Source organism: Ptychodera flava, chromosome 17, assembly GCF_041260155.1.
Source record: "Ptychodera flava strain L36383 chromosome 17, AS_Pfla_20210202, whole genome shotgun sequence".
Taxonomy (NCBI): domain Eukaryota; kingdom Metazoa; phylum Hemichordata; class Enteropneusta; family Ptychoderidae; genus Ptychodera; species Ptychodera flava.
In genome coordinates, this window is record NC_091944.1 from 30,524,729 (window position 1) to 30,550,020 (window position 25,292).

The 25,292-nt window shown below is 36.0% G+C and overlaps 1 long non-coding RNA gene across 1 annotated transcript in view; it reads left to right on the forward strand.

Annotated features, from left to right (window-relative positions):
* The first annotated feature begins 947 nt into the window (after window positions 1–947).
* Window positions 948–25,292, forward strand: part of LOC139116032 (uncharacterized) — a 97,559-nt gene continuing 73,214 nt past the window's right edge. The window contains exon 1 of the long non-coding RNA XR_011548221.1: window positions 948–1,782. This is a non-coding gene — a long non-coding RNA (uncharacterized lncRNA). The remainder of the gene's footprint in view (window positions 1,783–25,292) is intronic.

Below are 25,292 nucleotides of genomic sequence, written 5' to 3' on the forward strand. Positions count from 1 at the left end.
ACACCAGTGTATTACATTATCTGAAGACGATAGATATAACATTTACATCCGTAGCCTTAATGCAATGAATGTCTTGGAGCAAGCCATCAGTCCGATACCGGCGAAGAGTTTACTGCTAGTAAAATGCCACTGTTTTCTATGGGGCTCTAGTTATGTGCTATGCCGAACAACGACAAACTGCAGTACAAAAGTAAAATAACAATATTTTAAGCACATGATTGTAGTAGGATGTCTCAAGATCTCAAGAGTGAATTTTCTTGTAAAATATTTATGAATGAAACAAAAAAATTAAGCGGGCGATCCCCAATGTACCGGCGGGTCCACCACCCCGCCCCCTCCAAAATCATAGTTTTCTGTGGGCAATTTTCGTGATATTCATCTACACTTGCAATACTTAAAACACTCCGGTTTGTTTTTCGAATCTTCCCCACAGAACGGAAGGAAAAAGACACTCAGTCAGATGTTAATCATAACCAAAAAACCGGCCTACTTTTCTTGTACTAAGTGGTTTCCGGGCTTAAGAAGCAGTGTTGCTGTACACGATCACTATATAATCGCCTCCCTTTGTCAGAAGGATATTTATTGAATATAAATAATTTATTTCACGTCTGCGTAAAATACTTATATGAACGTTTTTCTTTTATATTATGTATATAGTAAGTTAGCTTACACCGGCTACGCCGAGAACAAATAACAGCCCCCAAACTCCGTTGTGGATAAGGGACTGAATTAAGTTGCTCGTTCTAAGAGCCGAGTGTTGTCCCGGGTATTTTCTTATTCGAGCATTGTGGCACTGATGAGTGTCGGCATGTAATGTGGGCTCAGACAACTACTCTGGTTGACGAGGTTGTCGGCTACCTCGGGATCAAATCAAGTATAAATAAGCTGTAAGCATCATGACTTTTTCATCCTCGGCGACGATCGATTTGCGCATGTCATGGAGGTAGGACAGACAGTAAGATCGCTCGTGCAATGTTGTTCTTGTTTTCACGAACAAGTGTCTTCATATAATTGAAAACCTTTGGATATACATTTTGAAGCACTGTTTGACAACACCAACTAGTAAACGATGCAGAAGAAACCAGCGAAGAAGCATGAAATAACTAAACTGAGTACAGGTAGCGACCACAGTTCCGGGCCACAGCAAACAAAGATGGCTGACGCTGGAGACTTTTATCCGCATAGCCCGACGGAAAACAAAGACATTCAAACTCAGCTATCTGGAATTCTTCGAACTCTGTCAACTCTGGAAATATAAACTGAACAGATTGAACACAGCTTAGTTAAGGTACAAAGGTCAGTTGATTTTGTCAACATATTTTCCCGAAAACTTTAGCAAGCAACTGGCCGACTTTCTATCAAACGCCGATCACCTGAAAGCTGAAAACATAAGCTTACAAGGACAAATTACTAACAGAGAGAAAGAGTTACACAGTACCCATGAAGAATTACAAGAACAACAGCAATATGACCGCCAAAACAATATCGAAATTCACGGTATTCTTCAGCAAAATGATGAAAACACGGATGATATTGTTGTCAAAATTGCAGCGACTGTAGTGTCGATGTCACTAAAAACGACATAGTCATTAGTCACTGTTTGTCAAGACGCCAAAATCACAACAGGGAACAGTCTTCGCCACCACCACCTATCATCTTTAGATTTGTCAGGAGATCTACAAGAAATCAACTCTACTATGCTCTGTGTTATGGACTCCAACTCACAAGATCACATTATCAAGTACGATTGTTCTTCATACACTGTCGACGAGTTTAATCAAGGTAAAAATCAAAATGACAAACTTTCAATTATCTCACTATTCTATTTAAATATTAGATTTCTTCGTAAGCGTTTTGATGACTGTCTTGATTTGCTGAATGTATTACACCACAATTTTTCCGTAATTACATTGTCAGAAACTTGGTTGAACAGAAATGTAAATCAGTCGCTTTTTCAATTGCCATCATATCAGCTGTACACATGTAGTCGAAAATGTGGTCAGGGTGGAGGTGTGGCAATGTACACCCATTTCTCACTTGCTTACTCACAAATGGTTAATTTGCATATTGCAAGCTGTGAGTCGCTGCGCAACTCGTCAAAGTAAGAACACAACACTCGAATATGACGCGGTATGCCCAAATGTCGTGAAATAACCCCTAAGTATAAACTTGAATTTATGAGAATCCTGAAAAGAGCAGGATCACCTGCTGACACGTTGGCTGGAAATATGACTAAATACAGACAGACGTTTTCCTTTATTTATAGTAAATACAGGCAAATAGAGAGATTTTTTTGCCATGTAAAAATAGTGCATCTACAGGCAAACACTTGCTGAATTTGTCTTTATTTATCATAAACATATAACTGTATCTACCTGCATTTGAATTCGCAGAAAATACAGAAAAAACGAAAGGTCAATCATACAGACTGCATTTTAGCCTTTTCACGCACGCATTGAAAACAAACACCTAGAATACATGATGGCTTCAGGGGGACATATGGGAAATCTGTTAGACATTACTTGATTATGAACTAATAGAAACTATTTTTCAATGCGACAATTTAGCAGTTGCAAGACATCAACATCAACTGCGCAGGGAAACTCATCGGGTTTACTAAGCCTACATATTTCACTGAAAAAATAGGTTCCCAGCCAGGACGAATATATACCTCCTTTCAGTGTTATCTCAATTCCCGTATTCTAAGCTTCTCACCAAGCTTCAACTTGACCGGTAACCATCGATGGACCTGACCTGTCTTATTTTGTTCTTCACTGCAGCTTATATTTTTGTGAACTTAAACTTACCAACCAGTTGCTTGACTTGATATAACTTTGCTAGAGTGTTGGTGGGTAGTTACCGGGATAATTAGCTGAGCAGCAGTGTGTTCTCAATGTCATGTATTTACAATTAAGGAAATGACGTTATTAAAACTTTATTCGATATTCCCATACAAATGTTATCATAGAAAGTCACTACAAAATTGATGCCTTCTTTTATCGACAAGAGTATGCGCTATTGTTTTTCGTTATGAACTTTGCACAGGTAAAACAGTCTAACATGTAAAAATAGAAAGAAAGATTTCCTGATTTGGACACAACAGTAAAGCAGGTAGACGTATTTGTCATTAGCGAATATATGCTACGGCGCCTCCTTTTTCTTATTACACTGTATGAACTTAGTACTAAATCTCTCGCACGCCACTAAATCGTGATTCCACGGTCGAATAATAAAGTATTATTAGTTTTGAAATAGAAATAAAAACAGTAATGCAACGACCACGTATTCTTAACAGTCCCTTTTTGGATTTTGTAAATGCTATAATTTTGTCACAATTTGAGGTATTTCTCCTGTCTTTAAAACCGGAAAAATAGCCAGTATAGTTCGAGATCGTGTTTACTAGAGGGACGGGTGGGTCGATATTCGCCTGACTACTGACCCGATTAAGAAGTTCGGGAGTGAACTTCTTCGCTGTTCTTTGTTTGTTACCTTTACGAGATGTGATGGCCACTCCATGTCAGCTTCTTGACACTTCTTCCACGGTAAGTTCAGTCACAGTCGCCATATCAGCAAAACTGCTTGGACAATCATTTTGTTGAAATCATGCCCCTGTGGAAATTATGCAGGCCAGTGTACTGACGTCTGTACTTTGCATCACCACATTGCGAAACCGTACAGTCTAACTCTTCATCATAACACACTAACGGTAGAGAGAACTTAACTCTACAGTGGAGCGACTTGACGTACGAGTGCATTTTTACCAGTTTTGAGCATTTGCTATGTAAAGGAACTACTTTGCCTGATACGTCTTCACAAAAAGTGTAGCACTTTTTAAAAATCGACGTAACTAAACACGACAAGGACGCATTTATGTAGTTTACGCTTGCCGTTGCCAGTCAAGCTATGTGAAACATGCCGTGCTGAATCTGTCAGTAGGTCGTTGTATATTTTCGCAGCTAGCTGCAAGTACCAACTTTTGCGTACTGTAAACCTCAGAATTGCAGAAATTGACGATGGCTTTGCCAAAATATATATTGTATATTATATATTGAAACATTGACTGGGAAATCGATCTGAAAGTCACCGTACACATAAGAATGTAAGCCGTTTGCACCATTATTCAGCATGAATGCATATTTTTAGGATCTCTTTGCGCTAGAAGCTCACGCGAAACTCAAATTTGCTTGATTGCCAATAAGATAAGTAAGATTATGATACAAGATTTTTTCCCTAGCGCATAGGATAGTCATCTCTTTTGCGTAAAGTTGCGAATTAAAAACACAAAAAACGTGGCAGTATTTTTTGGCCAGTTGTTACCTTCAAACATCGGTGAATTAAGATTGTCAGTATCAAGCTGTTCAATAAATACAGAAAAATCTTCTAGAGGCTTCGAAATCACAAGGTACGGCGCCCTGTCAAAAATCAAAGACGCCAGAGTCAAGAGCGCTTGGCCGAATCCCCACTTTTAAAAAAGATTGATTCAATAACCGAGCTAAGCAGTTACAATTTTCTGACATTGAAGTTGTTGACAAACTGTTGATTCCCTACGGTTCAAAAAGCTCTCCTTGAACCTTCAATACAATGCGCTTACTCATTTTAACAGGTGGCTGACGAAGTCATAAGCCACTATTCAGAATTCAATGCAAATGACTTAGACTGTTAAACTGTGAAGAAATCAGTATTGTAGAAAAATAGCATGAAAGATTTATGTCCTAAAGATACAATCCCGTACATTCCATATTCATGGCGCCAAGGCAGGTCGAACTCGCTTCTACTCAGCAATAATCCTAACCATCTTGTCTAATGTCTGACAATATTGACGGTGTCGGTCACGATGTTTTCCTGCAGATGTATCCATTGTTGTTCATAAAAAAAATTCTGCTTTTTTGGGGGGCTTCTCGATTGCTTCGTTGAACCTGACCCTTCATGTCTGTTCTCCGCAGTAGCAGACTTCATTTAAACGTAAACTAGCCAACTAATGGCTTTGCTTAAATTAACTATACTCGCGTGAAGGCAGGCATTTACATTTACTCGGAGGATTTGCCGAGGGTTAATTCATTGATCGATCAACGACAATGAACACAACAGTGTGTGCTCAAGCATACATGTATTTCTTTACAATGGCAATGAAATAACGTCCTTCAAGAGTTCGTCGAGTATCAAATACATTGTCAACATAGACAGTCACTATACAATTGCGACTTATTTTTATCGACAACGGTATGCTCATTTGTTTTCTTAACGAAATTCGCATAAATCAAACAGTCTAGCCTGTAGCATTCAGAAGTAGAAAGAGCGGTATCCTAATTTGTATAAGATAGCTGAGTATGTCAACAAATACGATAGCATTTGAGTGCGCACAGCTCTAAACAACGATGCGCCCTTCATCGCCACACCGTTTGAAAAATTACTACTATGTCTCTCGTATCCAAGCAAACAGTAGTCCATGGACCAATACCAAAATTATGGTCAGTAAGAATACGAAAAGATAGGTTAAAACAATAATACGATGACTATATAAATTTCAGATGTTATGTTTTCATATGAATATATTTAAGTGTTGCAATTTTTTGTCACAATTTAGGCTGTTTGTTTCTCCTTCAGCCCAAATGAACGACCGTTATAGTTCAAAAGAGAGTGTTCACTAGAGTGACGGGATGTTCAATATTCACATGACTACTGTGTCGATTAAGAAATACCGGTGTAAATCTCTTCACTGTTTTTGTTTTACATTTTGGAGGTTTGATCACCATTCCATGTCAGTTTCTTGACACTTTTTCAATGAAGAGTTCAGTCAAGGTCACCATATCAGCAAAACTGTATATGGGCAATACTTTGTTCAAATCCGACAATTTTAGTAAATGACATATATCTCTGATATATTAATTTACTGCGCCTAAAGGGTGCGCCAAAAATATTAAAAATCCAGATATCTCTGAGATGTATACATATCCGATATATGAAAGTCATGCAGCTGAATAGCAAGCTAAAAATATTGTTGATATTTTAAAGAAATGCGCCCGAAGGGCGCGTCCAAGACTTTTTAACATACAGGTATCTCAGGTATATATGTCTGACATATAAAGCTTTGCACTAGGACGGGGCTCTGATAAATATGTCTTATTATTATTAAATTTACACGCTTGAACGGCGCTCCAAAAAATGCAACTAAATGATGAAATTTGTGGCTGGGAAAATACATTTTTCGTAAGTTGAAATTGAAAAACACACTGACCCTCCCATTAATATTGGGCATTTCAAAAACACGGTGACCCCCCTATCACCAAAGTCAAAAACAGGGTGACCCCCCCCCCCTGAATACACCAACCCCCCAGGCGGAAGAAACTGACCAGCCCCTTAGGTCAGAATTTGAAAGGAACAATCAAGTTCACCAAAGTTAAAATTCTCAAGTCTATCTCAATGTCATCACCCGTGTGTAATTGGTTTTGTAAGTTGTTCCAAAATGGATGCACCAGTTGTTGGGAGAAAAAGATGTTTACTTTTGCCGGTAGGATTTCTTAGTTGATGCATGTATGTTGAAATCACTCAATGTATCTGGTGTATGGACAAATGTAAACATCGGTTGCATGTTTTGTATTTTAGTCTATGTCATCTATTCTTCATAAAAAAAAACAAGAAAAGTCAGCCTTGTGCATTTAAAAGATAACATATTTGTCAACAATTAAACTGCCTTGGCGGTTGATTGTCTTAAAAATTGTAACTAAAGTTTAAATCAGCCTGTAACTATTCAATTTGATCTTACATATTCACCCTGATTAGATAGTTTTTTTATTTTTTATATATAATGTCTTTATTTAGCAATTAGAGTTCGATACAGTGTTCTACAAGGAACATTACAAGTCAGATTTGTGCATGTAAAAGATAAGATATATTTATCAACAAATAAACTGCCTTGCCGGTTGATAGTCTTAAAAGCATCACTAAAGGAGAAAGCGGGCTAGAAACTAATCAAATTGATATTACATATTCAAAGTGATCAGATCGTTATTATTATTTTTTTAAAATATAATCATGTTTTTATTTGGCAATAAGAGTTCGGTACAATGTTCAAAAAGAAACATTAAAACTGTAATGGTCCCGAAACTGCATAACAGATGTCGAAAATTCTACAGAGCAGAATAAAAGGAATAAGGTCTAAAGACAAAAGGTTTTTCCAAAATTCAAATAAATCTGTTTTTAGCTCACGTGTGTAAACACGTGGGCTAATGTCATAGCGATGTCTGTCTGTCTGTCCGTGTGTGTGTGTGTGTATGTTAGTGTGTGTGTGTGTGTCTGTCTGTCTGTCTGTCTGTCTGTTTACACGATAACTCAAAAACGCCTGAACGGATTCAAGTCAGATTTGGTACACAGGTACCATATGCTACTTGCAAGAAGTGATTAGATTTTGGATAGTGTGGCTTGCATATTAATGAAGTTATGCAATATTGTTTTTTTCCGTACAATGGTTTCCCTATGGAGACGGTAATGACAGTGTAGACATATATCAAGAAATACTGCACCAAATTTTATGAAATTTTTCACAGATGACAGTCTCAGAACATTATGATGATACTGTGAGTGTCATGTCAATTATCTTCTCATTTGCATATTTAATGAACTTTTGTTATTAGTGAGATAACTCTGAAATTTCTGCACGAAACTTGATGATACTTGCAACAAATATTGATCTGATATATATCTAATTATACTTAGAAGCATTTGGCAGTGTCAAGTTAAAAAATAGCTCATTTGCATATTTTATGAAGTTTTGTAATTAGTGATATAACTCCGATATAACTTCACCAAATGTGATGAAATCTGCTGCAGATACTGATCTGACTGATATCTAACTGTAGTGTAAAGCATTTAGTAGTGTAAAATTAATTAAGGGTTCATTTGCATATTTAATGAACTTTGTAATTAGTGATATTACTCCAAAATTACAGCGTTAAATTTGATGAAACTTGCTACAGATGTTGATCTGATAAATATCCAATTGTACTGAGAAGCATTGACCAGTGTCAAGTTAATAATTAGCTCATTTGCATATTTCATGAAGTTTTATAATTAGTCATATAACTCCGAAATAACTGCATCAAATGTGATGAAAACTGCTGCATATACTGATCTGACAGATATCTAACTGTGTTGTAAAGCATTTAGTAGTGTAAAGTTAATTAAGGGTTCATTTGTATATTTAATAAACTTTGTAATTAGGTATATAACTCTGAAATTACGGCACCAAATTTTGTGAAACGTTCTACAGAAATTGATTTGATAATATTTAATTGTGCTATGAATCATTGAACAGTGTCAAGTTAATTTAGGTTTATTTGCATATTTAATGAACTTTGTAATTAGTGACATTACTCTAAAATTACAGCACTAAATTAAATAAAACGTGCTACAAATGTTGATCTGATGGATATCTAGTTGTCCCATGAAGCATTGAGCAGTGTCAAGTTAATTAACAGCTCATTTGCATATTAAATAAAGTTTTGTAATTAGTGATTAAACTCTGAGAGTACTGTGCGAAGTTGAAAAAACCTGCTACATATAGTGATAACATATATCTTTTGTTCTGTGAAGGGTACTACTATTAATGAACCTGTTGTAAAACACGTGAGCATATTCAGTTCATATCTGGTTTGTTAATACTTTGGATAGCGTAGGTACAAAGCAGATACTTGTAAAATAAACTAAAGCAAACTTTTGATCTGGAGCTACAATAAAGAAAAACACAATATTCTGTTATTGTGTTAATGAAATCTATGAATCGAAATATTGGCAAGTTAAGGAGGGACTTGTAACCTAAAGCAATAAATAGCTTGATAGGTAATATTGAAAAAACTTCTTGTTTACCAAATAAACCGAAGAACGGTACCAAAAGTTTCCAATTCTTTGAAAATTCAGAAACAAATGCTCACACGTCGTCTCAGAATCCTTACGGAGAGAACACTTGTCCAGGGTAAAAGCTTCACACCATTTGGAAGAATACTGTAAAAAATCATGAAATTGAATTAAGATAACTTCCTATAGGTTGAGATGGAGATTTTTTGATTATCCAAAATAGATTTCCTGACCAGTGAAGCGAAGTGTAAGTCTTAAAATGACGAGTTCACATGTCTTCACAATATCGATGTATGAATCGTTTGGCAAGGAAACTGCTATAAAAATTTGGATGGTAAAGTAATCACTCTTTGTGAAAGAGAAAAACATTTTCCTTTTACATACACAAAGTCATATTGCCTACGCATCTGATAAAGTTGGGTGTCTTTCAGAATACGTTTCCGTTGTTTCGGAATGAGATTGCAAAGCCTTCTCCATTCCACAAACCAAGTAGTCTTGATATTCAGTTTTCCTGACAGCACTGCAGGTGAGAGAAAGTCGCCATGGTCATCAACAAGGTCATTTAGATGATATTCAAACTAATCCAGTGTGGATAAAAATAGTACTACCTTTGTTAGAAATGTTGATATTTCCCAAAAGGATTTTTTGAGGATACCTAAATGACTAGCTTTTGGCGTATTACAGCAACTGCCACCTTCTTTGTGCCAAACATGATAAATTAATCGATAAAATAGTGGTTTTGCGTCGAAATATATGGAAAACTGGAAGAGTTTCTAAGGATGAAATGGAAAATTAGAAAATCAGATCCATAAAAGCATAGCCATCTAAATGGCAAAAGCTTTCAAACGGGTAGTCGTTGAATCGCACAGTGTACGAATCTATGAAGCACAGAATCCATAAAGGGGGACAAAAATGTCGGGCATCTTTAGACCTTCACGATCATAAGTTTCAATTAGTATGTGGGCCTTTTTATTCTGTCAGACCCATTATTCCATAACAACTTAAAATTGCTCGATTGACCGGTGACTTATTTCTTTGATATTTCATACATATGTCGGGGGACAATGAATGCGATATGTTCAGGAACCACATGTCAAACCAGGCATCACATTATGATCGTAAGTTCTCAAGGATCAGCCGATTACCACATATCAAAATATTGCTGAAGTTTGGATACGTGAATATTAGCGAATTAGAAGACAGAAACTAGTGTTGTTAATATTTAACCAGTGCAGTTGACACACTGTTTTACAAATAAAGCGTAGAAATATCTTTATGCTGTCTTTTAACGACATTTTTGGGTACAGATCTAATAATTGGTCCCAAGCCTTGCCTCTTTTATTCCTAAAAAATATCAAATATGATATTCTTGAAGTTCTCGTTCAAATTGCAAAAAATGAGAATTGCTGCACACTTTATCTGTGTATTAGTGGTAGATACATGGTCAACAGTTAATTAGTATTTGTAAAAATAAAGTCAACATTACTAATAAATGCTAACGGGCAACAAAAGTCTAAACATTGGTCAGATTGCCTTGGAAAAATAGCTAATATACCATATTGTACACAAAGTATTGCACGGAACCTTCCATTTCCACAAGCAGCCTTTCATTAACAAGTTGCAGGATATATTCACATATCGATTAGAGTGTTTCATCTCTATGGACAGCTAACCTTTCAGCTTGGTCAGATTATTAATCACTAACTCTTTCATCTGTGGATTGAAATATGGCAATTTTGTATGTAAAATTGCTTAGAAATTTTGTTTTGGAAGGTTTTTCTTTCTTTAAGCTTATATTCTTATTGTACATTTATGCAATTTCGTACGTCGGAGTCAAATAATGGCTTCTATACAAATCCCTGCTTTGATGCTGTTATATTTGGCTAAAGGGTTTTAAAACAGATATACATTATCTGATGCCACAATTGCCACAAATAGGTATGTGGTTGGAAGTTTTCCCATTTGTCTATGATACTGCAGTGATTTTTTAAATGTGTGGCAATTTGGGTCAGACTATAATCATATAGGTGTGGCATCATCGTTGACAGTGGAAGCCCTAAAGAATATCCATTATCACATGTTAAAAACTATCTATTGTTGATTGACCAATTAGAGTGCTCAATTCAGGGTGTCTTATTTACTCGTAAAGCCTTGGTCACCAAATTCCAGAAACGAATGACAGCGCCATAGAAAAGTACTGTCCAATCAAAAGTGAACATGTCATATTCTGTAGACATCTGGTACGTTTTAATATTCAAATTTGGTAACATAGCGGAAACCAGCTGCAACACAAAATCTGCTGTGGTACAAACATAAACTAATGTGCCCTAGGGCATTTAAACTAATGTGCCCTAGGGCATTTATAGGATGTTCCATTACATTGGAAGGCTATTTCACAAATAAAAGTTTTAATTCATATCCTAAACATGTTACATTGACAAAGGGGACGGTTGACGTAAACACATTGAAAACGAAAATATATCAGTTAGGGGCGATAGTTTTTAAGTCGGATAAAACCCTCGTACTCGGGCTCTTCTGGTATATAAAGTCCAACCCTACGATAAAATGTCGAGGCCGCAGGCCGAGACATTTTATCGTTGGGTTGGACTTCATATACCAGAAGAGCCCTCGTACTCGGGCTTTATCCGATACTTACATTAGTCTTCGATTGAGCAACCAAAGACCGTAGAGAGACAAAATATTGTCTTTGCATTATAAGAGGCCTGGGGACATCTTTACCTTTGTATGGCAGATTGTATCACTAATTATGATGAACTCTAGTGCATGGTATTGTATACATGTGTGTAGTCATCAGTTGCAACAGTTGCCAACTATACGTTTCGTACTTCAATGGACGGTGCATCAAAATTTGTTCAAATGCACTTGACTATGAATATCACAAGCTAAGGTCCATAAAAGCTATTAATATCGTGTATACACTCACCCTTGCTTGCCTCATATAACCATAGACAGTCGAGAAACAGGATGGGAAGCTGCGGTATTGCCTTTGAACGAACTATGCTGGAATAAATTACGTTGGATTTGCATAAGCTTACCTTTTTATAAACAAATCCAATTACCATTTAACTGTCGTACAGTTTCGCAAACATGCTTGCAGTGTGTCCTAAATACACTTTTTTCGGAGAAGAGAATAATCCCATTCAGAAGGAAAGCAATGTTTCTTTGTCGCATCTAGGAATAAATCAATCTTTAGGATAAGGGAATCCGACTTCACTCGGAAAACAACTTCATGCTGAATCCGACTTCACTCGGAAAGACAACTTCATGCTGAAAATAAATTCATGAAGTTTTTTTCACTACGAACTACCGAATGTCCAGCAGCGGCTATCGCCCAGCTGATAATTATGCAAAATCGATTCACACGTTCTTATTATTGCAAAAGAGATCGCTCGTTGCTTCTTCACAGTTCTTTTGTTCTTTGCGGTAGCTTCCCATCCTCTTTCTCAACTGTCTATGATGTAACCAAATATGAGCAAATTGTCATTGACGCTTATATTTGCCAGTTGCGAGCATTTTCCCGATTTATCTCCGCAAAAATGTTTAACACTTTTTAAACCAGATATGAACTGAAAATGCTCACGTGTTTCATTATATTGCAGTTATGTGTAAATTTTAACCTCTGCCACATGTTTGCAACTTCATTTAAAGTGTTATGATCAACATAATGAATAATATTCACCACAGATTAATTCTAAATCCAAGTATATATCCCCAATCAGGAAAGTTCATTAAAATATGCAAATTAGGAATTGGCTGAAGTAAAAATGTTAAATGACTTTCAATAATATCGTATCATATTATCTTTCACGTAAAAAGAAATTCATCAACTTTGGTCTATTCAAGACAGATAAATATCCTAAATTAGGAAAATTCATTAATTTGCAAATAAGGAATTGGCTAAAGTAAAAATGCTTAATGACTTTCAATGTTGTATCATAGTATCTTTAAAGCCGCAATAGCTGCGAATGTGTTAAAACCGATCTCAAAATATCCTGTTTTCCAAAAATTTTCTTTGAATAAGACCCATTAAAGACTCAAAAAGTGTTTACACTGCCATAAGTGTGGAAAATGGCGTGTAAATTCAAACGTTTTACCATCGTTTTAGATTTTCCGCCATTTTGTGTTGTCCATTCAGGTAAATGGCATCATGCATGTTTCTGGTATGATCATGATGTGTATGAGCAAGAAATACTGTTATTTGTACTTTTCACGTGAGGGCGCCATTTTATGGGTGCGGCACCCGTTTATTATTCAGCCTGTTAAAACATGTAGGCATGGTCCAAATCAGCGAGCAGTGATACCTGTATACACAACCTTCAGTCAGCACATCTACACGAACCAACTTAGGTTTGAAAGTAAAATCATGAAAATAATGCATAGAATTAGCAGCTATTGGGGCTTTAATGTACATGGCAAGTTGCGTCAAATTTGGTTTAGTCAATAAAGATAAATATATCTCATAAGGATAGTTCATTAAATATGCAAATTAGGAATTGGCTGAAGTAAAAAAGTTTAATGACTTTCAGTAGTGTTGTTTTAGTATCTTCAATATATGTAGCAAGATTCATCTACTTCAGTCGTGTCGATTCAGATATATATCCCTAATTAGTGAAGTTTATTAAATATGTAAATAAGGAATTGGCTGAAGTGAAACTGCTTAATGATTTTCAAGAATGGTATATAAGTTTCATCAACTTTGGCCAAGTCAATTCAGATATATATATCGAACGAGGAAAGTTTATTAAATATGCAAAAAAAGTATTTAGCTGAAGCAAAAATGCTTAATGACTTTCAAAAATGTTATATCATAGTATCTTTAATGTACATAGCAAGTTTCATAAATTTTGGTCAAGTCAAGTCAAATAAATATCCCTAGTTTCAAACGTTCATTAAATATGCAAATTAAGAGTTTGATGAAGTAAAAATGCTTAATGACTTTCAATAATGTTAACTCGTAGTATCTTCAATATACATAGCAAGTTTTGTCAATTTTGATTAAGTCAAATCAGATATATATCCCTAATAAGGAAAGTTCATTAAATATGCAAATTATCCTTATCTTTTATGTCACCCCTTAATATCTTTCAGAGCTGATATATCTTGGTGTGATCGACATTTGTAGCGAATCTCATCAAATTGTGGGCAGTCGTTGTCAATATAATATGCGTTTTTATAATCATTAATTATGCTAATGAGCAAAAAGTAAGCAAAAAAGTAAGCAAAAAAAGTAGGCAAAAACTTATCAGTTCTTGACATTTGTAAACTGAATCTATGTACCAGGTTCGATTCTGATCTGATGAGCCGTTTTTGAGATATTGAGTACACAGACAGACAGACAGACATCGCTGCGAGATATGCTCACATGTGTCAACCCGTGAGCAAAAAATGAGCTGAACACGATCATGACGTAAATATGAAGTTTACACTCGCTATTGCCAGTTGTAGATTGTCGTTGTATGTTTTCGCTGAATGAAGTCACTTAAGCGTACACCAACATTGCACATAGTCCGCCCATTTCACTCTTGCGTTAGTCCCGCCCACATAAGTCACGTAAGATATCGTAGACACCTCAACCTTGCAGATATTGTGTTCATTCGTTCGTTAGATTGTGTCCCGCCGACCTAACAGCCACAAAGGATGTCGTTAGGGCTCGTGAAAAACTGGAATCACATGCATTCATTCGTATGGTCAAATTATCATCAATCACCATGGTTTATCTCTAATATATTGCTTTCAGTTGAAACATTGACTGCCTATTACCAATCTGTGTACAGAGAATCAGGTTGAACAGGTGAAGGATCAGCACAGGCACGAAAAACTTGTGGCATTAGCAAGCAGTAACAATTGGTGATTTTAATTTCACTTTGCGCTATAAGTTCGAGGAAAACGCAAATTTACCCAGTTGCGACAAAACTTACTGTAGGAGTATCTGTTTTGCGAAAGGTTGAAATCACAAACTTATAAAACGTGACGTTGTATCATCGTAAGTCTGGCCATTCGTGACCTTCGAGAGTCCGCTAATTAAGAAAGTTGTCGGTATCAATCTGTATAATAGAGCAAATGCAGTTGTTGACACACTGTTGAATCGCTAAGAATGAGACATTCTCCTTGAAACTTCAATGCAATAGGCTTGCTCAGTTTAACAGACAGAGACGAAGGTAAAAAGTCACTATCGACAATTCATAGTAACGGATAAGAGACTGATAAATTTTAAAGAATTCAGTAAAGTAAAAGAAAATCTAGCATAAACATTTTTATCATAAAACGTGCCCATACATTCCATAATCTAACGTCACAAAAAATGCAGTCTGTGCCACCACGAGAAATTCATACTCCTCAGATATCCAGAAATGTGCTCCGTCAACAATAGAAACGAATTAGTATCGACCTGCAGACACAGGAATTTCTCCTGTGCAGTCACTAATTATGCAACCTTTTGCAACAAATAGGTGATAAAAAAAACAAAACAAAAGAAATTGTTCCCTGCTTAACAACATATGCAATCAGCAGCCCAAACGTTTCAGTCGGTCGAGGCTATCCGATGAGTGTAGGCGGCTCTGCAGCCTATACGTAACAAATTTGTAGTGGAAATGTAATTTTTTAGATTACTCTGATCAACTCAGTTGTGTATTTAGCTCTACTCTAGTATTGAGCTCTCTACTCCAGCTGATCTTGAACTAAACATATATATATATATATATATATATATATATATATATATTATATATATATATATATATATATAATAGTTATCAGTTTAAACATTGACTGCATAACAATCTATGTACAAAGGACCAGGTTGAACGGGTGTCGTGGGCCCGTATATGTAGGAAAAACGTCTCTGGCATCAGCAAGAAGTAAGAAATTGTACTTTTAGAATTACCTTGCGCTTGAAGTTCAAGTAAAAGACAAACTCGCTTGTTTGCAAATAAGTCGGATATGTGTTTTTTAAACTGACTGTAAAGTCATCTGGTTTGCTAAAATTTGCAATCATACACTTATAAAATAAGGTGGCACATTATCGTAAGTCTGGCCACTCGTGACCTTCGAAAATCGCTGTATTGAGAGAGTTGCCATTATCATGTTTGTAACAAAACTAAGTCAGTTATTAACACAGTCTGTGGATCCGCTAAGGTTTGAAAAGTTCTACTTGAACATTCAATACAATGTGTTGAGGTGGCTGACAAGGTCGAAAGTTACCATCGACAATTCATAATAAACGGCTAAAAGACTGTTAAATTTTTAAAAGAACATTGTGGCAGTAGTGTAGAAAAAAAAACTAGCATATAAGATATGTGTCTTTAAAAATACATTGCCATGTTTTCAAAACATTCATGGTGCCAAATTATGTCAAACTCCATCGCTTCTATTCAAAAGGAATCATCTAACGTTTAAACCCCCGTGCGGACTGAATCCAAAAAATCTAGCAACATATTTATATAATGTTTGCAATTTCAAAAGACGACAAAAACGCCTCATAATCTTCTTAAGACTTCAGTTAATCGCGATCCCGGGTCTTTAAGCTTTTCGAACCGGAGTTTAATGTCTGACAATGTTGACGATGGTGTTTGCTTGTAGATATTGTCATTGTTGTTCACTTTAAAACAGTATTTTTTTCTTTTTCATTGATCGAAGTTTCTTTTTTCGTATTGTGTATTGTACATTTAGAATTTAGCTTGTTATAATTTTGGGGGAAGAAAGTTATGACTTGGCACCTACGAACACAATTTAAGAAATACCGGCTATTAGTTTTGGTTAGATTCTTTCTCAATCAGTAATGAAAAGTAAGGACATACTCGTCAGCAGTGAATGAATCATCGTTTTCTTTTCAAACTTGGTTAAAATATCTGTTTTTTGAAGGAGAAAGACAAAGGACAACAGGCAACACGGAGATGTGATGGCAATAAAAACAGAACAACGCAACACTGTGTGAAGGCGCTATTGATTAACATATATTTTTAGAAATGACCATCTAATTATTTCATAATCACAATTCAGCAAAAATAGAGGTATAGTATATTAGTTGCCACGTTCTGGTAATGTATGTAGGAACCTAAAAGAATCCATTTACACAAACACTCATACATTTACCACATACACAGAGCTTGTCATTTAGTAAATGTCAATTGGGCTAAGCATTGATAATAATGCACTTTGAAATAAGTAAAACAACAAATCAAATGACTCATAATCAAAGTTAAATATTACCAAGTCCATCGTGACATATAAACGAAATATGGGTAACATCATGAAGAGCAATTTTGCATCTGTTGACAGTGGGACTGTGTATATCGACAAACGGGTAATGCACTTTGAGTTGATTGAGTGTTGCAACATGACAAGCTACTATTAAAATATTTTAACGTTCTTTTGTCAATATCGCTAGTGTAGGTGCCTTCTAATGGAAATAGTAAAACATTCTGTACGTTATTGGCACATATTTATATAATTTTATTAATTTTGAGATATAATTATCGACTGACTAAATTCCAATTGTGCCGAGTACATTTTGCCACTTGTAAGCATTTCCCTGTATAATGAAACAACTTTGCCCGATTTGTCTTAACAAAAACTATTAGGGTTTTATTAAAAAAGGTAATCATGTAACTGAACAAGACCCTGACGTAAACATCAAGTTTACACTTGCCGTTGCCGGGGAGATTTGTGAAACATGTCATTCCTTCTGTGTTAGTCTTTGCACATTTTTGCTTAAAGTAGTTACTTTAAGTTGGCGTACTGCTAAGCATTGCAGCTAGTTCGTCCTTTTCTATACTCCTTCGTTCCCGCCGACATAACACTGATAACAGTCACATAAGATCTCGTAGGGGAAAATGAAAAACTGAAACGTAATACTTTCTTTCGTATGGTCAAATTCCCCTTAAATCACCAAGATTTATCCCAAATATATTGTTATCAGTTTAAAACAATTAATTGTCAAACCGATCGGTGTACAGAAAATCAAGTTCAACTGGTGCAAGGAACCGTACACATAAGAATAGAAGCTATTGGCATCAGCAAGAAGTACTTGTTGGTGTTTTAGGATCATCCTGCCGTTAAAGTCTGACCAAAATACGAGTTTTTTATTGCAAATAATAATAATGTTCTTGAGTGTCATACAAAGTCTGAACTCATTGTAAAGCCATCTGTTTTGCAAAAAGTCGAAATCAGAAACCAATAAAACGTGGCAGTATATTAAAGTAAGTCTGGCCAGCTGTGACCTTCGAAAGTCGGTGAATCAAAACAGTTGTCGGTATCAATGTACTCCTCGACACACTGTTGAATCGCTAAGGTCTTAGACAAAGTTCTCCTTGGAACTTTCAATACAACGTGCTAACTCACTTCAACATGATGGTGACGAAGGTCAAATGTCACCATCAAATATTCATATCAAACGGCTAAGAGACTGTCATATTCTTAAAAAAACGCACTGGTGTAGAAAACATAGTATGAAAGATTCATGTCCTAATAAAACATTCCAATGCATTCCAAACATGTCTTGCACCAAATTTGGTCAAACTCGTGTGTATGCACAAGCAATGATCCGAACCATTTTGTCTAATATCTAAAAATATTGACGAGGTCTTTGCTTGTAGATATAGATATTGTTGTTCACTTTAAAACAACGAATTTCTGTTTTTCGGCAGACGTTAATTTAGATTTCTGTTTTTCCCAGACCGAAGTTAAGTTTTTTTCATATTCTGTTACGCATGTTTAAGAAATTATCCGCAATGCAAGTAATTTAGTCGGTTATGAATTTTGGCATAACGAATAAACTGGGGACGTACGAACACAACAGCTACCAGCTATTACCTTTGAATAGATTTTTCCTGCTGTGGCAATCAAATAAACGGAAATATTCGTCAGCAGCGAATAAACCGTCGATTTTTTTAAACGTACACCTTTCGTGAAATGTGTCAAAAGCATTGGGTCTATCTAAATTTGTAGATAGACATCGAGAACAGTAGTACCGGTGGATGTGTTATAATCTCGACAAGCTTGTTTCTGTGCTGGAAAAAGTTAGAATGCTGTTGAATTGCTAAAATTCAAAAAGTTCTCCTTGAATATTCAATGCAATGTACCGACTCCATTTGACAGGTGGTTGAAAGTCACCATTAACAATTCGTAGCAAATTGTTAAGAGGCTGTTGAATTGCAAAGGACATAGTAATGTAGAAAAATAGCATGAAAGAGTTATGTTCTCAAAAAACGTTCCCATGCATTCCAAACATTTCTTGCGCCAAATTCGGTCGGATTCGCGTCTACTCATTGGCAATGATCCTTACCATTAATGTCTACTGTCTGACAATATCGACGTCGTCGGTGCTTGCTTCTCATTGTTGTTCACTTTAGATCTATGCTTTTCTTTACGGAAATTTTGTTTTTACATTGAGTATTTAGAAAATCACTCGAAACGCAAAGAATTGTTATAAATTTTAAGCATAGGCGGAAGAAAAGTATGACTTGGAAATAACGAACGCAATTTTTCAGCTGCCAGCTATTGCTTTTGATCAAAGTTTTTCGCCATCAGTAATCAAAACAAATTACATATTCGTAGGACATATCCGTAGCAAACGAATCACCAGTTCTTTGGAAAAACGATTAAAATGTCTGTATTGTTGAAGAAGAAAGACGGCAGTCATTGATCCAATAAATACAGAACAGCGCCGAACGATGTAAAGGACACATGTGCGTTTTATTAACATATATCAGAGATGCCAAAACTATTAATTTTATAATCACCATTTAGCAAAAACAGTAGTGTATATAGTATATCAGTTGCCACATAATATAATCCATCCACACAAATGCTCATACATTGAAACAATTAAAAAAGTTATTTGGTGACACATGCTCAGACTTTGTCATTTAGGGATTGTCAAATTCTATACGTATTGGTAATAATGCACCTGAAATCAGTGAAACAACATATCAAACGACTTATAAGCCAAATTTGAATATAAACAAGTTAAGCGAGACATATTAACAAAATATGAGTATCATCGTCAGGGCACTTTCGCACCTGTTGACAATAGAACTATGTTTATATGACAAGCTACCAGCAATATATGTTTAACTATAATTTGTCAATTTCGTTGGTAGAACGCCTTCTAGTAGAAATAGGAAAGTGTACTGTACGTTAGTATAGACACATAGAACACGATTGGAACTAATTTGGAATAATTGGATGGTGAAGTCATTTCTGTTTAACCTGTAAATGTAAGTTCATCTGCTCTTCTTAAGTTATGCACTTTGTTTTATGAGTAATTTGTAATATCACAACATTCAGCCATTGGGCACCAAACACCTTTGAGAAATTTGAAAAAAAACCCCAAAAAACCATGAAGATCCAATTATCCAAAATTAGTTGCAATCGTGTTATTGTAATATCATGTTATTAATTTAGAGATATAATTATTGACAGACTACATTTTGATCGTACCGAATACATTATTGCCAGTCGCGAGCATTCTCTCTTAGTCCGACGCCTGGAGGGGCCCATCATGCACCATCCCATCCCCCGATAAACCTCTACATGGGGATAAACCTCTACATGGGTATTTTTGTTGTTGTTTAAGGTTCCAAGACAAGAAATTGACCATTTTAAACTAACAATTCTCTAGTGTTTAATAAGCTCAGAACCCCCATAAATTGTATATTTTCGGAAAGCCTAGATATAGGGAAACATTTTGGTTACCATAGTGTCACCATTGTTTACATAACTATCATGTGACAGGTAATTTGCATAACCTTTCAAAAATCGGTTTTCCCTATGTTTTGTTTTGATTGTGATATGTGGCCGAAATTTGTGTGAGTGCATGTTATCCAACAGGTCTTCAAAAGTGTGTCTCAGAATTTTTTAAACCTTCTTAAACAGTTTTTATGCCAGAAAAACTTCCAGAGCAGTGAATTTTACCCTAGTTGATTTCTTTAAAATTGTGCTCCAAAAAAAGCTAAGCAAGATGTAAAAAATCTGAGACACACTTTGAAAGAGCGTTGTGACAGCTTGCATTCCAGCAAGTTTGAGTCAGATATTTTGAAGTATTGAGACAAAACATAGGGAAAACCGATTTTTGAAAGGTTATGCAAATTATCTTGTCACGTGATAGTTATGTAAACAATGGTGACACTGTGGTTACCAAAATGTTCCCATATATGTAGGCTTTCAGAAATGTATACTTTACGGGGGTTCTGAGTTTATTAACCGTTAGGGAATTGTTAGATTAAAAGGGTCACATTTCTTGTCTTGGAACCTTAAGACATGCTGAACAAGAACAAATATGTTAACATTGGATATTTTGGTATGCATTCCCTCTCTAGGTTGGTTTTGATTTGCATGTACCGCGAAATATGGTGATTCGGGAAAAAAGGTTAGGGTAGGGAGAAGTATGCAACTAATGGTTTTGACGTACACCCTCCCTCTCTCTAAACCTCAATTTCACTGAGGAGGCTCACGACACAACCGCACCATTCGCCAAAACACGCAACTCTTGCAAAAAAAGGGCGACAAAGCAAACATTAATTTGACTAAATTCGGGATGCAATGGTGAGAACACCCTCCCTCTACTCCCTTCTGGCGCAATTAAGTACCTCTGGTTCTGGCCAAGCTTTAAAGTCTCCATATAAAGGGGTAAACAACGCAATCCAATGAATGTAAACAAACCTTAGCAACAACAAACAACTACTTTCCAAGAACGTAATCTGCACTTGGCAAGCGCGTTCCTACAGGAACGCTTGACTTGCGTGCCAAGAGTATGAAAATAATACCGCTTGATCTCTTTTTAAAAGTCTCTGTGTTTTTACTGTAACAAAAAGGCGTGCCCGCAAACATTCTCGAACCGACAGTGTCAGATCATGGACCCTCATCAGCTCTTCCACTATCGCTGCCTGGCTTGTTCGATATGAAATCGTAGTCCTATTACATATTTTGGATAGCCCAGGAGGGCACAGAGAAAGCATGGCGCTTGTAGTTTTTTCAGTAAAATAGAGAGATAATTGTTCCACACACCTGCTATTAATTATGTTGGGATGTTGGAAATTGCTTTGTGGTTATATGACCACTCGATTTAATAACAGCGAACAGATACGAAGTTAGCTGCAAAACGACCGCGAGTCAAGGATTATCCCCCTTGAACTGCTACCCATGCCATTCAAAGAGTGAGGTATGAAGAGAAGATACAAATAATTTACGAGAGAGAAGTATCCGCAACAGTACTATAGCAAAAACGTACATACCAAAACACAAAAATTACAGTATTGATTGAAAGTGATGCTTGCAGTATCACCAAGACAAGGAAGGTATAGAAAATATTTCAGATACTTCTTTTCAGAATTATTTTATAGAACAATATTTACAAAGTATATTTATACAAATAGACATTCATCAACGGTATATATTACCTTCGGGAGAAAATGACCATATGACTACGTGGAATGTCTTCTTTTTAAAGCTGCGCATTAGTTCATCGCATACCAATATAATCACGATATACCACTATAGCAAAACTTGCAATTGTAGTGACGAGAGAGAACTGCCGCATGGTAAATACCCTATTTTGACATTAATTTTCTTCGTAAGCACACTGCAATTAGTAAATTAAATCCATAAATCTGTCTGATTAGTTTCATTGGAAGGAAACCACAGTTATAACATTTTCTTCTGGTTAAAATACTAAATGACCAGAAAAAAATCGATTTAGAGTCATCAAATTCTATGACATCAATTTTTTTTTACTAAAATATACATTTTAGAAAGGCCAGTATCGAAGTTTTGTTTTAAAAATGTAATGTATATAACATTTTAAGCCAGTTTACTTCATCAGGGGAGAACGTTGTACTCCGTACCCCTAGCTTTTCCTTACCGCATACTATACGTGCAACTCAAAATTGACTCCAAAGAAATGTATATTACCGAATATCTCATGTTAACACTTATTTTTTGTTTAATATGTAGAATTAAATAATCGAACAACAAAGAAATGTGCTTCATGAAAAGTAAATCACAATTGTTACATGGTATTTTGGTACAAAAATTAAAATTGTCAAAAAATTCATTTTAAAGTCGTCCTCCTCTATGTACACAAATTTAGTTCGCTAAAGTTGGTGATTACCATAAAGAACAGAGTGTGAGCTTTGCAAAAATTAAAAAGTTATGTTATTTCATGCTAGTTTACTTAATCTAGGAGAGGATATAGAACCCCCTATCCCTCCAATTTTTCTTTAACTCTTTGTGAAAAGGAGCTGTACATGTCACTGAACACGACAATCACGTAAATATCAAGTTGATACCTGCCATTGCCGATAGAGTTATGTGGATCATGTCATGATCTATGTGATAATCGTGTATGTTCGCTAAAATTAGTAACTGTTACGTTAAGTTGGCGTAAAGCTCAACATTGCAGCTAGTACACTTTTTCCCCTCCGTTCCCGCCGACTTACCGTCACGTAAGATCTCGAGGGGGCACATGAACAACAGAAACGCAATCCTTTCCTTCGCAGGGTCAACCCAATTATCTTTTTTGCCAGAATACAGATTAATAGTATAGACTTAGACGATCTGTGTTCAGGGAATCAGGTAGACCTTCTGAAAGAGACAGTACATGTAAGACATGGCACCAGCAAGAAGTATAAATTTATGTTTTTTAGGATGACTTTGCGCTAAAATTTAAGAAAAAGACAAATTCGCTCAAACGGAAATAAGAAGTCTGGAATGTTATCCAATGTTTAAACTCATTGCAAAGCCATCTGTTTTGCGAAAACTTGAAATCAAAAACTTATGAAACGTGGCAATATATTAAAGTAAGTCTGGCCAGTCATAACATTCGAAAGTCGGTCAATTAAGACAAATTCGGTATCAGAAAGTGCACTAGTTCTAACCAAAGACACTTGTTGACACACAACTGTTTAATCGCTAATGTCTAGACAGTTCTCCTTAATCGTTCAGTACAATGTGCTGACTCAGTTCAACATATTGCTGACGAAGGTCAAACGTTACAATAGCAAACGGCTTAGAGACTGTCAAATTCTAAAGAAATAGTAGTGCGAAAAAACAGCACAGCAGATTTGTGTCTTTAAAATCATTCCCATGCATTCCGAACATTTCTGGTACCGAATTTTGTATCTAATGTCTAACAATATTTACGAGGTCGGTGTATGCTTGTAGATATGGTGATTGTTGTTCACTTTAAAACATTAAATTTCTGTTTTATCTCGACCGAAGTTTATTTAGATTTTTGCATTGAATAGCAAATCAATCATCTGGTATTTAGAAAGCGATTAAAACATCATTCCAGGACCACGGCCACACAAAAATTGACCAGTTTGGGATTACTACAACGTGGAGACGGGAATTGTTTCTTTGATACTATTTGTGATTTGCAAACGCAAGCGATCGATAGTGGAGTCCGCTTATGTCAACTCACACAAAAGTAATTTTAAGTCTCTGTTTTGGTGCTCAATGCACCGTCTCGAGTTCGAAAGGTGGATATGGGCTAGCATACAGCACTTTAACAAGTTGCTGTTGGTCCACGGCTGTGCTGTTTTAGACGGAATTCCAGCCTTTTACGGGCTAATTTTGACTTTTATGACTTTTCGGCTCTGCCACAACTATGGAACTTCTATAGAAAAACGTCCAACCCGCCCGCAAGCACGCTGTGCGCTAGTTTTTTCAACGCAATTTCCAACAGTTTACATCAAACTCATATTGTCAACACTTATCGACAGCTTGGTTATTAGGACCCAACACGACCAGAAATCACATCAAAATTCAACAAAACATTACCTTTTTTTCTAACTTTACCCGAAATGACTACAGCAGACCACCATTTATCTGGCGTAAAACCTCAGTCCCTCTATCTATACACAGAGGGACTATGGGTAGAAGGACTGTGGTAAAATTGTCATTGCAAATAAGAAGTCTGGAATGTTATGCAATGTTTAAACTCTTCGCAAAGCCATCTGTTTTGCGAAACGTTGAAATCAAAAAGTTATAAAACGTGGCAGTATATTAAAGTAAGTCTGGCCAGTCATAACATTCGAAAGTCGGTCAATTAAGACAAATTCGGTATCAGAAAGTGCACTAGTTCTAACCAAAGACACTTGTTGACACACAACTGTTGAATCGCTAATGTCTAGACAGCTCTCTTTAATCGTTCAGTACAATGTGCTGACTCAGTTCAACATATTGCTGACGATGGTCAAACGTTACAATAGCAAACGGCTTAGAGACTGTCGAATTCTAAAGAAAAATAGTGCGGAAAAAACAGCACAGCAGATTTGTGTCTTAAAAAACCTTCCCATGCATTCCGAACATTTCTGGTACCGAATTTTGTATCTAATGTCTAACAATATTTACGAGGTCGGTGTATGCTTGTAGATATGGTGATTGTTGTTCACTTTAAAACAGTAAATTTCTGTTTTATCTCG